The sequence below is a fragment of the Myotis daubentonii genome, chromosome 2, assembly GCF_963259705.1.
Source record: "Myotis daubentonii chromosome 2, mMyoDau2.1, whole genome shotgun sequence".
Classification (NCBI taxonomy): domain Eukaryota; kingdom Metazoa; phylum Chordata; class Mammalia; order Chiroptera; family Vespertilionidae; genus Myotis; species Myotis daubentonii.
In genome coordinates this window covers 36,632,562-36,647,818 of record NC_081841.1, presented here as the reverse complement: position 1 = coordinate 36,647,818, position 15,257 = coordinate 36,632,562, and the positions used below count along the sequence as shown (strand labels likewise).

Here is a 15,257-nt window from a genome sequence, read left to right as displayed (position 1 = left end):
GCAAAAATTTAGGGAAAATTTTATGAAACATAAGAAAATGTTAGGGAATTCCAAATAATTCCAAACAACTAGGAATTGTTTGCATTAATAATACAGAAATAAATATGAATTATTTTAGATAAAAATTTATGAACCTGAGGTCTTTATAAAAGAGGGAGAAACAGAAGATCAGGTTTCTCACATCATAGGAAGATGTAATGAGTTCAACTCCAAAATCCAGCAGCGGATATCAAGTAATAGACAGTCTATAATTTAATCATGATCAGTATGTTTTTTCCGTTCTGTTCCACATACATGCAAGTGTGTATGCCTTGTTTAAAAACCAAATCACAACAAATCCTATGTGTATTTATCTTTGTAATGAAAGTATTATAGCATCTGGCAAAGTACTGAACACACAGTAGGCATTTTATAAATAAGTGATGGATTTTCAATAGTGTTTCACATATTATAATTTCCTTTGGATTATAAACTAAAGAATTATTTAGTATTATGTTAAACTTCAGAAACAAACCCTACATGAGTGATACAATTGCAGAAAAGACCAAAAATTCTACCCATATTCTTGAATAAATACCATCTTTTAGAGATCAGCTTTAAAATTAAGGAAAAATATTTTCTTGTTACCAGACACAAATAGGCTTTACAAAAATTCTAATTTAACAAAACTAAGAACAAAAGTGACCAAATTATTACAAAGAATGATCTAGATGACTGGCACTTATTATATTGCAAATTTATTCCTCTAGTGGATTTAATACGGTTCTTTGTCTTTTATTAAAGCCCTTTCTTTAGCCAGAAAAAGAACAGGATACAATTTGCAAGTCTAGAATTCCTGGACTGATAAAAACAACACCAGGTGCCCTTGAATTTCCTGTTCACGTGTTTTCTCCAGACTCCCCTATTCATTAATGGAGACACTACCAATAATAGTTAAGTCCAACATTCTTTCGTTTACCAAGCCTGGGGAAAGGTGATAAAAAGCTGGCACTCAGGCCATCTATAAATAGAGGTGGTGTCTCTAACCATTTACCATCAAACTTCTAAAGTGGGAAAATGGAACTGCTTTACCTGACTGGTAAAACACACTATTAAACTGGTGGTTTCACCTTAGTTTTCACATATTAGATTTCAGATGAAAGAGTATCTTTAATGCTACTGTATTACCTTGGATTATAAAAAAAAAAATGTCCTAAATTCATCATTAGTTGTAACCATTATGTTGTAGGCTATAACAGGTCATTAGGTTAAACACCGTATATGCTGGTCCCTAATGCTAGAATAGCCACAACTTCTTTCCTCTCTGAGGTGCAATCCAAAGAGGAAGAAGCTCTGGTAAGGGAGCTGGGGTTGGTTAGAGCATCATCCCGATTCACTAAGGTTGTGGGTTGCATCCCTGGTCAGGGCATATATAAGAGTCAACCAATGAATGTATAAATCAGTGGAAAAAATTGATCTCTCTCTCTCTCTCCTTCCTCCTTCTCAGAAATCAATCAATAAATCAAATTAAAAAGAGGAAGAAATTCACAGCCAAGTGAGCATTCCAGTCCCAGTCCTAACTTTTACTAGTTGCATGACTCCCATCCAACATTTATTGTACATATACACTATGTGCTAGCCCTGCACAAAGTACTGAGAATAGGAAGACTGATAAATATATATATAAATATATATATATAAATATATATATATATATATATATATATATATATATATATATATATAGTCTTTTCTCTTAAGGAGGTTCATAATCTTATGGGAACACAAAGAAGGAAGAAATCAGCTCTCCAGAGGAGGAGAGGTGTAAGGGCATGAAGTAGACTGGCACACTTGAGTGTAGAGAATGGCTTAAGTACATTTAGTGAAACAGCAGAAGATGAAGGAAAGACAGGAATCATGATAAAATACCTTCCTCATTTTTTGCCATATTAAAAAATTATCTTGAGCATAAATGGGAGTCAGATAAGGCTTTTCATTAAGTGAAGAACCAGCAGCCAATAATAATAAAAAAAAACATTTATTGAGTGCTTACCCAAGTACCAAGATCTCTTTTACATGTTTTAATGCATTTAATCCTCCTAACCAACCCTAAAATCTTATCTGATTATCACTTGGATAGATTTTGCTAGTATAAGGTAGGTGCCAAAAAAACGGAGATTAGGCTAGAGCAGGGGTGGGCAACCCCTGGCACACGTGCCAAACATGGCACGCCAGTAACTTTTGCTGGCACGCGAAACCCTCCCTTATAATCTTCCATTTACAATTTTTTTCTTAATATCGACTTTTTTATTTTTCAGATAAATTCAGTGTAGGTGCATCTTAGATAAATAATTTTACATAACAAGTTATCTTAAAGACCATAGACATGAATTGACGAGAGAGGGGAAGAGCAATTTCTATGCCTCTGTCTTAACTCTCTCTGCCTTCCTAGATCCGACCAGTGTTTTGGTTTCATCCACATACGCTTGTGAATCTTTGTTCTCAGTGATGAATTTTGTTAAGTCTCGTAATAGGAGTAGCCTGACGGATGAAAGTAGTAGCTCGTGCATATCTCTGAAAGTCACGAAATATAAAGCTGATATAAAATCTCTGTCATCAGTGATGCAGCAGCAAAAGTCCCACTGATAATATCAAACAGATTCATAAAGTTTTCTGTCGGACTATCAGTGTACATGTATACATTAAAAAATAAATGGCCATAACCGGTTTGGCTCAGTGGATAGAGCGTTGGCCTGTGGACTGTAAGGTCCCAGGTTTGATTCTGGTCAAGGGCATGTGCCTTGGTTGTGGGCACATCCCCAGTAGGGGGTGTGCAGGAGGCAGCTGATCAATGTTTCTCTCTCATCAATGTTTCTAACTCTCTATCCCTCTCCCTTCCTCTCTGTAAAAAATCAATAAAATAGATTTTAAAAAAATAAATGTATTTTTCATCATCATATACTGTGTTTTTGTCGCTTGAATGAATTTTATTATTTCTTCAAGGTTCTTCACATACGTACACCTTAAGAGATATCAAGTAGGCATAACATGTTCTCAAAAAATTAGGGTTGGCACGCAGAAGAAGTATGAGTCAGAGATTTTGCTGGTTTTGGCACGCGCTCACAAAAAGGTTGCCTACCCCTGGGCTAAAGGAATATAAATCAGGTTAGGGGGACTCAATAATTAATAGTCATGGGTTACAAACTGACAGCCTGAAGCCATATTTTGTTTGACTTGCACTGTGATTTAAAAATGGAAAGATTTCATATAAAAATCCAGATTTCTGGTTCCTCTTAAACAATCACATCTATCAAATATGACCCCACAGTCTTGACTGGAAATAGCTGGAACAGAGAAGCATCAGCTTCCTAGCAATACCACATCCAGCCACAGTCCACCAACTTTCTACCCCCTCATGCCCACCTTCCTTCACTCACATTACCTGTAAGCTTTATTATCTGCTTCCTGTAAACACTGAGACTATAATCCTTTTAAGATAGTAGCAGAAGAGACTAAAAGAAGGTCTCAGCTGGAAAGAGTGAAATCTAAAATTATCTCTGGGTTTCAGATTTGGATGACTGGGTAAATGGTCCTATCATTTATTGATAAGGACAGGTAGTATCAGAACAGCTAAATTGGTGGGGAAAAGAGTAAGTTTAAGGCTGATCTTGTCTGAATCATTTAACCAGACTCAGGATTCTCATCTCTAAAATGGAGATAATGGCCGTAGATGGTTTGGCTCAGTGGATAGAGCGTTGACCTGCAGACTGAAGGGTCCCGGGTTCGATTCCAGTCAAGAACACATGCCCAGGTTGTGGGCTCGACCCCCAGTGGGGAGCATGCAGGAGGCAGCTGATCAATGATTCTCTCTCATCATTGATGTTTCCATCTCTCTCTCCCTCTCCTTTCCCCTCTGAAATTAATAAAAGTATATTTTAAAAACAACAACAATTTCTAAAATAATAATAAAATAAAATGGAGATAATGTATGCCAATTGAACAGCCTTGATGTGATGCTTCGATGGTGGCAGAGCACAATAATGAAGGGCCAGATTGCCTGGACCTTAATTTTGGCCCAGACACTCACTAGCTGTCTGACTTTAAGCAAATTACTTAAAAGTTCTATGCTTCACTTCTCTGTAGACTACAATAAAGATAACAATGGTCAACTGTGTACATGCTGATTATGCTAATACAAGACTTTTAAGAATTAGGAAAGTTAATACTTGTAAAGGACTTAGTGCCTGGCACAGAGAAATGTGAGGTGTTTGACAAATACAATAAATTATGTGAGAAAGTATTTTAAAACATCTCTTGACTCATATTAAATGGCGAAAATGATTAATTTTCTTCCCTTCCCTGCCCAATCTTCCTGGATCACTCCTCCTACCTTGCGCTGCTCTCCTAAGTTAGTTTGTAAATGTTGTCTCTAGGCATATTCCCTATTTCTCCTACTCTTATACCTATTTGATTAGACAAATTAGATTGCTTTTTAAAAAAAATATATTTTATTTTTACAGAGAGGAAGGGAGAGGGATAGAGAGTTAGAAATATCGATGAGAGAGAAACATCGATCAGCTGCCTCCTGCACACTCCCCACTGGGCATGTGTCTGCAACCAAGGTACATGTCCTTGACCGAATCGAACCCAGGACCTTTCAGTTTGCAGGCCGACGGTCTATCCACTGAGCCAAACTGGTCAGGGCTAGATTGCTTTTAATGGAGAAGGAGAGAAATATATCAAAAAGTACATAGCAGTTTCTTAAACTGAAAAACCTGAAGTAATAAAAGAGGTATTTGTAGAAGTTGTATTAGAAGTTAATATTGATTTGGGGGTATAGATAGGCTAGAAAAAAGTGTTCTGGGAAGAACTAATCACTTCTCTCACAAGATGCTGCAATTCTTATGCGGCAACAGACATCCAATTTATAATCTAGTGACTGCATTTAGTATCAAGAGCTTTTGTTTTGTTTTCAATTAGTTAATGTGACTCTCTATATTTGGTGTGTGCCCTATTCAATAGTCCAGAAGAGTGAATTCATAGATACTTTTTTCTTTCTTTTTTTGTGAGTCATAAGCCTGGTGGTGATGGTACAATGGTACAGAAGTCAACATTATCATTTTTTTTTCAGTATTGTTTTAGAAAGAGATATATTTTTCCTGCAGACAAAATATACTTTAATGGTTGAGTTTCCAAAAGCTTATTTGGCCATATGCTGTTAATGGCAGACGACTTGGGTATGTTGATCCAAATGATTACTAAAAATTCCTCTGAACTTTAAAGTTTGTTTGTTTTTAAGATTCCACACATAAATATTACCCTTTTTTGCTTCAACCAATTTGAAGTCGGTTGGGACTCTTGAATCTGGATATCCATTTCTCTCCCTAAGCTTGGTAGTTTTCAGTCATTATTGCTTTATTTTATTTATTTAGTTGAATTTATTGGGGTGACATTGGTTAAGAAGACTTATAGGTTTCAAGTGTACATTTCTATGATACATGATCTGCAGATTGCATTGTATATTCACCACCCATACATTATTGCTTTCTCTTTCTTTTCTCTGGGATTCCCATAATGCATACTTGTATTTCTTAATCCTATCTCATAAGTCCATAGGCTTTCTCTACTTTTTTTTTTTCATTCCTTTTCTTTTTGCTCCTCTGACTGGATAATTTAAAATGACCTATCACCTAGTTCACTGATTCTTTTTTCTGCTTGGTCAAGTCTGCTGTTGAAGCTCTTAACTGAATTCAGTTTCATGGTATTCTTCAGGTGTCAGATTTCTGTTTGATTTTTTTATAGTTTCTATCACTTTGTTGAACTTTTCATTTTGTTTACACATTGCTTTCCTTATTTTATTTAGTTCTCTGTATCTTCTTGAAGTTCACTGGACTTCTTTAAGAGGACTATTCTGAATTCTTTGTCAGATAGTTTATAGATCTCCCTTTCTTTAGGGTCAGTTACTGGAGTTTTATTAGTTTCCTTTAATGGTGTCATGTTTACCTGATTCTTTGTGTTTTTTGATTCCCTATGTTGGTATCTATACATTTAGGTAAGTGGTCTCCTCCTCTACACTTTACAGGTTTGCTTTGGCAGAGAAAGACCTTCACCAGACAGCTCAGCCTGGGGTACTGGTAGTGCCTGTGGGCAAGCAGGACTTTCTATTGGGGTCTCTACTTGGGTGAGGCCACTGTCATGCTCTAAAGTCAGGAGGGTTGTTGTGACTGGACTGTACAATTAGGTGAACTTGCTGGCTGAGCTCCCCATTCAAACAAGGCCACTGAGATGGTTCCCTGATGGGGTGAGGAAGTTGGCAGTGTTCCTGGGTAGGATGATGCCACTAGTTGGACTCCATGATTGGACATGGCTATGACCTGATCTACGTAATCATACCTGGTTGGGTGGGATCCCTGGCAGTGCTTCCTGACCAGGTGGTGCTGCTAGCTGGACTCCATGCTGATGCAGGGTCACAGGCAGGGCTCTGAGGTCAGATGGGGCCTCTGGCTATGTTATGCAATCAAACAGGGTCACAGGCTGTGTTCTGAAGTTGGGCAGGGCCTCAGGCTGGGTTTTGTGATCAGGTAGGCCACTGGCTATGCTCCACTATTAGACTAGCCAGGTTCTTTGGTTGGGAGGGGCCTCTAGCTGTATCCTGCATTTAATGGTCTAGAGCAGTGGTTCTCAACATTCTGGCCCTTTAAATACAGTTCCTCATGTTGTGACCCAACCATAAAATTATTTTCGTTGCTACTTCATAACTGTAATGTTGCTATTGTTATGAATCGTAATGTAAATATCTGATATGCAGGATGGTCTTAGGCGACCCCTGTGAAAGGGTCATTCAACCGCCAAAGGGGTCGCGACCCACAGGTTGAGAACCGCTGGTCTAGAGGCTGTGCTCCATGGATGGGTTAGGGTTGCTGTCCAAGCCCCCACATCAGGTGATGTTACAGGACATATTCTGCAAATGGGTGGAGTCATTGGCTGGCTCTCTGCCTGAATGAGGCAGCAGGCTGCATTCAACAATTGGGTGGGGCCATAGGTTGGGTTCTGCTGCACAGCAGGGCTATAGGGTAGGCTCCATAGCTTGGTGGTAACATAGACTAGACTCTAAGGCTGCTCAGAGTCATTGGGGAGGGGGGGGGTGTGGGGGACAGGGACAGTACTTTAAAAGGCTGCTTATCAGTATTCAAGCAAGGCTGTAGGAGGTCTGGGGTGGAAGGTGCGTCAGCCTCAGCCCTGGATTGTGGTGTCTTGCACAGATAGTTGCTAGTTCATCTTCTGTAAGGGGGATTAAAATTGGTAATGACCTATGTCACCATCTTGATAATATCACTACCTGTGCTTATGTGAACTGGCAGAGATATAATCCTTTCTAGTAGGGATTATGGCAATTTGTATCAAGAAACTTAAAGATTCTTTATCTTTTGACATAATTCCACCTTTAGCAATCTATCCTAACATATAATCAAAATTGCAGCAAAGATTTATAGTTTTTTTAAATCAATGCATTGTTTGAAATAACAAGCAAAACAAATGTTTAAAATTAGGTAAAATGATTGATGGAATGATGATGATAGCAAGAAATTACATAGAAATAATAGTGAAAAAACGTCCCTCAAAAAATTTAACAGCTTGAGAAATAATGCTGTATAAGCAAGATACAAAGTTCTATCTTTTTTTTAAATATATATTTTATTGATTTTTTACAGAGAGGAAGGGAGATAGAGAGTTAGAAACATCGATGAGAGAAACACATCAATCAGCTGCCTCCTGCACAACTCCTACTGGGGATGTGCCCGCAACCAAGGTACATACCCTTGACCAGAATCGAACCTGGGACCTTTCAGTCTGCAGGCCGACACTCTATCCACTGAGCCAAATCGGTTAGGGCCAAAGTTCTATCTTTATGTAAAATATGAACTCTACTATATGAAAAAAGGGGGTAAATTATAGACGATTTCAATTTTGTCCTTTATAATTTTTTTTAATTTTCCAATTTTTCCATAAGGGAAACAATCATTTTTATAATAAGAAAAAAGTATTTAATAGTAATTGTGTGTGAGTAGACATAGGAACAGTAAAAGAGAATCAATTTGTACTTTTCAGCAGAGTGTTGTTGTTTTTTAAATTCTTACTCTAGGATATGTTTTTATTGATTTCAGAGAGACAGGAAGGGAGAGGGAGAAAGTGAGGAAAAGGGACAGGGAGAGGAAGACAGAAGGAGAAAGGGAGGGAGGGAGGGAGGGAGGGAGGGAGGGAGGGAGGGAGGGAGGGAGGGAGGGAAAGGAAAGGAGAGAGGAACATCGGCTGCCTTCCATATGCACCCCAACCAGGGACGGAATCTGCAAGCCAAGGATGTGTCCTAACCAGGAATCGTGGGAGCGTTTGGTGCACAGGACCATGCTCAACCAACTGAGCCACCCAGCCAGGGTGACAGGTGTGCGTTTGTTTTTCTAGGTACCATTGAACTTGGATTCTTTTCCTATGAGCCTTAGTTCTGGTTTTGTAGAGGGTTATAAAGAACAGCAAAAAAGGGTCTGCAGTCATGGATTAAAACTAAAGACAAACCATGAGACAAATGGGAATCATGAAATTTTTCAGTCATCTCTTACACCTCTTTCTAGGGAGAGTTTTTTGGTATTCACAAACTGTCACTTTCTTCTCAAATTAGTTTTTCTACTGGTGACTCAAAGGCCCTTATCAAAACAAAAAATCAGGCAGCATAAATCTTACTTAAGTTAACTTCAAGTCCTATTCAAGGTAAGAAAACTACTCCTCCAAAATCGTAAGAGACAAAATAAATGCTCAAGCTTTAAAGAAGATCCCCACTTTCCTCTACTCCTACTTAGTCTGTTCTAAAGGAGATAGTGCCTGATTCAAAACACCAGTACAGCCAAAAATGCCTATTTTGTGCTAAAAGGTGAAAGCCTGGTGTGACCAGGAGACAACCAATAAATGGACAAGGCAGGAAAACGATGAGTGGTGAGAGGTGGTGTGACATGCTGGCTAAGGAAAGGGGAGGAGCAAGCTTTGGGGAGCAGTCTGAACACATAAATCACTCAGCAGTCCAACTATAACAAATGTGCTCATCTTAAAAGTGTGCTTCTAATAGAAATGAGAGAGAGAGAGAAACAGACCGACATTCACACAAAATTAAACTTGAAAATAGATGAGTTTAAATGAGAATGTAAAATGCAAATTTCTAAAACATGACTTTAATTGAAAATATGAACTATTTTAATTTTGCATTCATTCGAAATATTCAAAGCTTCTTCATCACTACATAGCTTCAGGAGAGATCTATATGGAGCCCACCACTGTACAAATTTCTTTCATATTTCTTAATTTTAATTTGAAAATTACTGTGTTATTTTGTTTATGGTTCCCCTTCAAATAAAAACCACTTGCTGAAAGAGATCACACTAATTTAACAACTTAAAAGCCAGAAGCAGCAGTCCTTTTTGAGGGCAAAAATTAGATTAGACTAAAATTAAAACATGGTATCATCAAGTTTGTAATTTTAAGATATGAGTAGCTATGAGTTACTTTTAGTTATTTTGAGTCAACTCTCCCAAGAGACTTTTTGACCATCACAAGTGACCAAAGAACTCTGTTCCCAGCTAAAAGCAGACATACCATGTGACTCATCAAACTCAGATATTGTGTTAAACACACACACTACTTGACTTCTGTAACTGTGATAAAGTCCAGGAGGCATCCACCTCATTAAAACACCATAGTACAAAAAGGCAGAAAAAACGTTTTTTTAAATATATTTTATTGATTTTTTTACAGAGAGGAAGGAAGAGGGACAGAGAGTTAGAAACATCAATGAGAGAGAAACATTGATCAGCTGCCTCCTGCACACCCCCTACTGGGGATGTGCCGGGAACCAAGGCACATGCCCTTGACGGGAATCGAACCTGGGACCTTTCAGTCCACAGGCCGATGCTCTATCTATCTACTGAGCCAAACCGGTTAGGGCAGAAAAAACATTTTTTAGTGCTAGTGATCGTTGTAATACATACCTGCACAGCTTATTATCTAAGATCAAACAGGGCCATACCATTTTATTGTCTTACAATCTCTAGAACACAATTCTGGTTTATTTGTAAAAAAAAGTATAGGAGAGAAAAAATACCTAAAATGGAACAAAAAGTACATTGTATAGTTTGTTGTTATCAAGGATATCCTGTAATTCAAGTGAGTATACTGGCAAGCCCTTCCATAAATCAGCTTATAAGCATAATTATGTTCAGCTTTTTTTTTTTCTTCTTGATTTTTAGAGAAAGGGTAAGGGGGAGAGGGTAAGGGGGAGAGGGAGAAGGAGAGGGAGAGGAAGAGAGAAATACTGATTTGCTGTTCCATTTATTTATTTATTATGCATTCATTGGTTGATTCTTGTATGTGCCCTGACCAGGGATCGAACCCATAACCTTGACATATCAGTGTCAGTTCTAACTAACTGATCTACCCAGCCAGGTCTGTTCAGCATTTTTCTAGAATCCACAATAAGTCTAAGATTGTAAATTTAGTTCACAAACTGGTAAGGCTATTAGAATCACAGAACTTGAAAACAGCAACTCTGTTATCTAGTCCATGTCCCTCCTTTTACAGAAGTGAGGCCACAGTCAATTGGCTATCTGGTGGAAATGCTTGGACTAGAATACTCAACCCTCATGAGCAGCTCCCAATCTAGCTGGAAAGAGCACAGTGCAGTGGCAGCTGTAGGACATGGTACAGACCCTGCAAAGAAACTGGCTATCAGAACACTGACAGCCAACGGCTGAGTTCTGGGTGACATGGTATCTATTAGTTCTAACACCGACGTCCATGTCTGACACTAAATCGTTGCTTCCTCTTATGATTGTGGATCTATAGATCAAATAACTGGCTTCTACCTGCTTTTCTCAGAAGGCTAAAGAATGACATTTTACTCTATACTTTCTAGAAACCAAAATACCATGACTAAAAGCTTCTTGGAAGCTATTAGGATTTTAATTACAGAAGCTAGACACGGTTAAGTGGTGTAGATTTAGGTTGGGCTCCCACCTCTGTCTATAATTATTTCCTTGTAAAATATGCCCCAAAGTGAGGTTCTCAAAATCTTATACATTGCATGGGGTAATGGGCACTCCTTGTTCATGACAACCAAGCATAAGGTCAAACCCAAGTATACATATGTATAGTCAAATGTCTGGAATTTGCTATCAGTATTTTATAGCAAAAAAAATAAATTTTCTAAAATAAAAAATACACTTTTTTCTTTCCAAACTGGAAATATCTTTTTTTGTATTTATGAAAGTAAAGTGTTTCATTATAAATGTGAAAATATCCAAAAGCAGATAAAATGTAGAGTGAAAATGACCTCGCAATCCTGCCTCCCATAATACTCAGTTTTAACTGCTGGGCAATAGACTGGAGTTAGACGGCCTGGATTTAAATTCTTGCTCTGCCGCTTACAAACTGTAGTGTGTCAGTGTCCTTATCTATAAAGTAAAGATAATGACAGCATGTGAAAATTAATAACTAGTTTTATTATGTCTCTTTATAAAGAATAGGTATTGTTCCAAGCACTTAAAATATATTAACTAATTTTAAGAAATTGATTGATTAATATGTATTAAAGCACTTGAAACAGTGCCTGAGACTTAGTAGAGTGCTCATTAAATGTTAACTGTTGCTATGTCATTCCAAAACTTTAATGCATATATAAACACACACACACACACAGAGTTTGTTTTTGTTTTTGTTTTTTTAAGGGTGACACAAAGTTTTCTTTAATTATTCTTTGGGGGAAGGGATGCCACACTTCCACTCAATTAAGAGAGACATTTTTTATCAGCACAGAAGTCTTTTTTAAATTCTTCCCCACTTATCATGCCATGAATTCATAGGGAATGGGTTCCAGCAGCTCAGGCTCCTTTCCATTGGTTCTCACAAAGCATGCTTCTCTGGGTGGAGCAGGCTGACGCTTCAGTTGAACCCAGGTACCTTTCTCTTTGGCTTCCTTCTTTTTCTGATCATTTTCCTTCACACGTTTCAGGAAGCATCTTGACTCTTAGAGAGCATAATATGCTCAATACGCACATTACCTCTCTTGGCAAGAATCTTGCCCTTAATTTGCTTTTTCACAACAATGCCCACTGCATGCTGGGTGACACTGTAGGCTCTTCTAGTTTTGCCATGGTGACATTTAGGGGGGCCTTCCCTTTTGAACAGTGCCCATTCCCTTGATGTCCACAATATCACCTTCTTGTAGATTCTCATGTATGTGGCCAAAGGAACAACTCCGTGTTTTCTAAAAGGCCTAGAGAAATATTGGGGTGCCTCTCCTCTTTCCCTTTGTGTTAGTCATTTTGGTGAATTACTGGAAGATGGCGGTTCTGGCCATAAGGGCACACACACAATTTTAATATAAATGGGCTCATATAAAGTGTTCTGAAACTTGCTTTTCCCTTACTATCTTACAGACATCCTTTAATGTTTGTTAATACAAATAGATCCTTTTTATCCTTTTTAAGAAGCACATAGTAATAATATTTCCTAACATGAATTGTTTCTGGCTAGACACTGTGCTTTATGTGTATCATCTCACTTAATCCTTATACCAATCCTAAAACGCATGTGCCATTATTATTCCCGTTTAGAGACGAGGAAAGTGAAACTCAACTGGATTAAGTAACTTGCCTAAAATCATACAGCTAAATGTGGTAGAGCCAGGATTTAAACTTAGGTCCCTCTGAAACTAAGCAAACACGGCACACTCCATCTTCTACAGTGCTGAGTTTTAAACCAATGCCCACTAATAGATGTTAAGATGGGTTCCATTGAGGGGGTATTTTTAGCAACTCCACAGTGAAGGTAATTAGATCATGTATTGTTCACTCTTTCTCTTATTTCCTTATTACATACTTCCAGACATGCAGTTGCTGAATCAGAGAATATTCACATTTAAAATTCTGATACACACTGCCAGACTGCTTTCCAGAGAGACAGTCACAATTGACTATCAAGTCATTAAGAGCCAATACAGGGCACTGTCCATCTTTTTCATCTTCAACAGCCTGATTAAAAAGGACGTATGATGTCTTAGTTTTGCTTATGCATTTCTTTGACTAAAATGAGTTAAATATATTTTAAAGTATTATTTCTGCCTGATTTAAGTCTCTTGCCTACTTTTATACTGAAGAAATTCTTTAAACCATTCAGACTTTATTTGAACAATATTCACAGCCCGTTCTGAGGTATTTTAAATAGCTGAAATCATACCATATGCCAATATTTAAATAATTTCAATTTATTCAACTTAAGAAAAAAGTTAGAATATCCTTTAGTTCACCGAGGATCTATAGTTATTATATTAGAAGAAGGGTACTTTCCCATAAATCAGTAGAATAAAATGAAAACTGTCACAAAACTCAAAGATTAAGAATATAAGTAAAAACATTTGTTTCCAAACTAAAATTTTCTATTATTCAGATGTGGCATTAAGAGCCTATAGTTTGGACCCTAACTATTTGGACTAGCATATATAATTTTTTAAAAATATGTTTTTACTCCTTTTTAGAGAGAGTAAAGAAGAGGGATAGAGAGATAGAAGTACCAATGAAAAAGAAACATCATTGATCCACTGCCTCCTATACACCCTCTACTGGGGATCAAGCCCACAACATGGGCATATGCCCTAAAGGGGAATCAAACCAGTGAATTATTGGTTCCTGGGTTGACACTCAACTACTGAGTCACACTGGCCAGGCTATAATTTCCTTTTTTAAAGCAACTAATCAATGCCCTTTGTTCTTGTCATGATCATCACTGTCATCATCATGGCTACCATTTATTAAGCACTTTCTCTGTGCCAGACAGTGCTGTGTGCATTATCTCAATCATCATAACAACCATATGAGAAGGTACTATTTCCCCATTCATTTTACAAATGAGAAACTGAGGCTCAGAAAAGTTAATTTATTTGCCACAGGCCAGCTAGAAAGTGGCAGAGCTGGGATCTGAACTGTGTGTACAGGACTATTGTTCTATTGTTCTAACATCATGCCTACCCTTTATGGACCAGACTCAATTACTTTAACAAAGCTAAAGCCAAAAATAAATCCGTGCCTTCCTAAAGGCAAATCAAGAAAATTACTGGTCTGTTTTTATATGATCACCTTACTTATTCTTGATAAATCTTAAATTGTTGTATAGCTTCTGGTTTTAAAGAAACAACTCACACATCCTTCTATCAGAAACAAGGCTGAGTTAACGATCTTCCCACTTAACCTGTCCTCTTGCCCAAAACAGTTCTATAACTGCAGCAAGAGTTTTATAATCTGTTAGAAATTTAGCAATTATTTCACAGATCAGTTAAAATATATATTGTCTAGCCTATGCTGTCCTGTTATTTGTAAACAGACAAAAAGTATCAGAATGCTTTACTGTATGTGCGGGAGGATTAACCAACGCTGAGTGGCAGCCAGAATCCAGGCAAAGATGCTTCGTTAGGGTTGAAGTCCAGGTTTAATGTGCATCTAGATGGGTTCTCAGGAGCCCTAAAATAACCTCAAGGCAACAAAGGTCTCCTTGGCAGCCTTACAATCACAAAGTTCTTCTTACATCTAATCTAAATCTCTTTTACTGAAATTGAAACTCACTTCTTTTTCTCATATTCTCCATAAAAATGAAGAATTTCACTGTAGCAGTTAACTTGCTCAAATTCTGACAGAAAATAAGAAAAAGGTAGATGGGATCAGTACTGATATTCTTTAATTCTCTTTACTGAAAAATCAAACGTTCTTATATAGTCAGTCCATTTTGCAAAGAGAAGAATTGCTTGTCTCCAAGAAAACTATGAAACTGATTTGAAAATAAAGTTGCTTTTCTGAAGTCTTCATGACTTGTAACTATTGAGAGTTTAAAAAACAAAAACCCTTCATAGTGCTTTCAAAGGTCGATTAATAATAAAACCAGCCCTAGCCAATTTGCTCAGTGGATAGAGCACCGGACTGTGGACCAGAGGGTCCCAGATTTGATTCTGGTCAAGGGCATTTACCTTGGTTGTAGGCTCCTCCCTGGTTGGGGCATGTGCAGGAGGCAACCAATCAATGCGTTTCTCTCACATCGATGTTTCCCTCTGTCTTCCACTCACTCTAAAAATCAATGGAAAAATATCCTCAGGTGAGGATCTTTAAAAAATATTAAGTAATAATGATAATAATAATACCACAGGTAACTCTTATCAAACACCTCTGTGTCAGGTACAATGCTAAATGTTTAGC

At 37.7% G+C, this 15,257-nt stretch overlaps 1 protein-coding gene and 1 pseudogene across 4 annotated transcripts in view; both read right to left on the bottom strand.

The window, feature by feature from the left end:
- Positions 1–15,257, bottom strand: part of STK38L (serine/threonine kinase 38 like) — a 77,766-nt gene that overhangs the window by 33,568 nt on the left and 28,941 nt on the right. The gene's annotated exons all lie outside the window — the stretch shown is intronic.
- On the bottom strand, positions 7,655–15,004 carry LOC132227400 (large ribosomal subunit protein eL21-like; annotated as a pseudogene).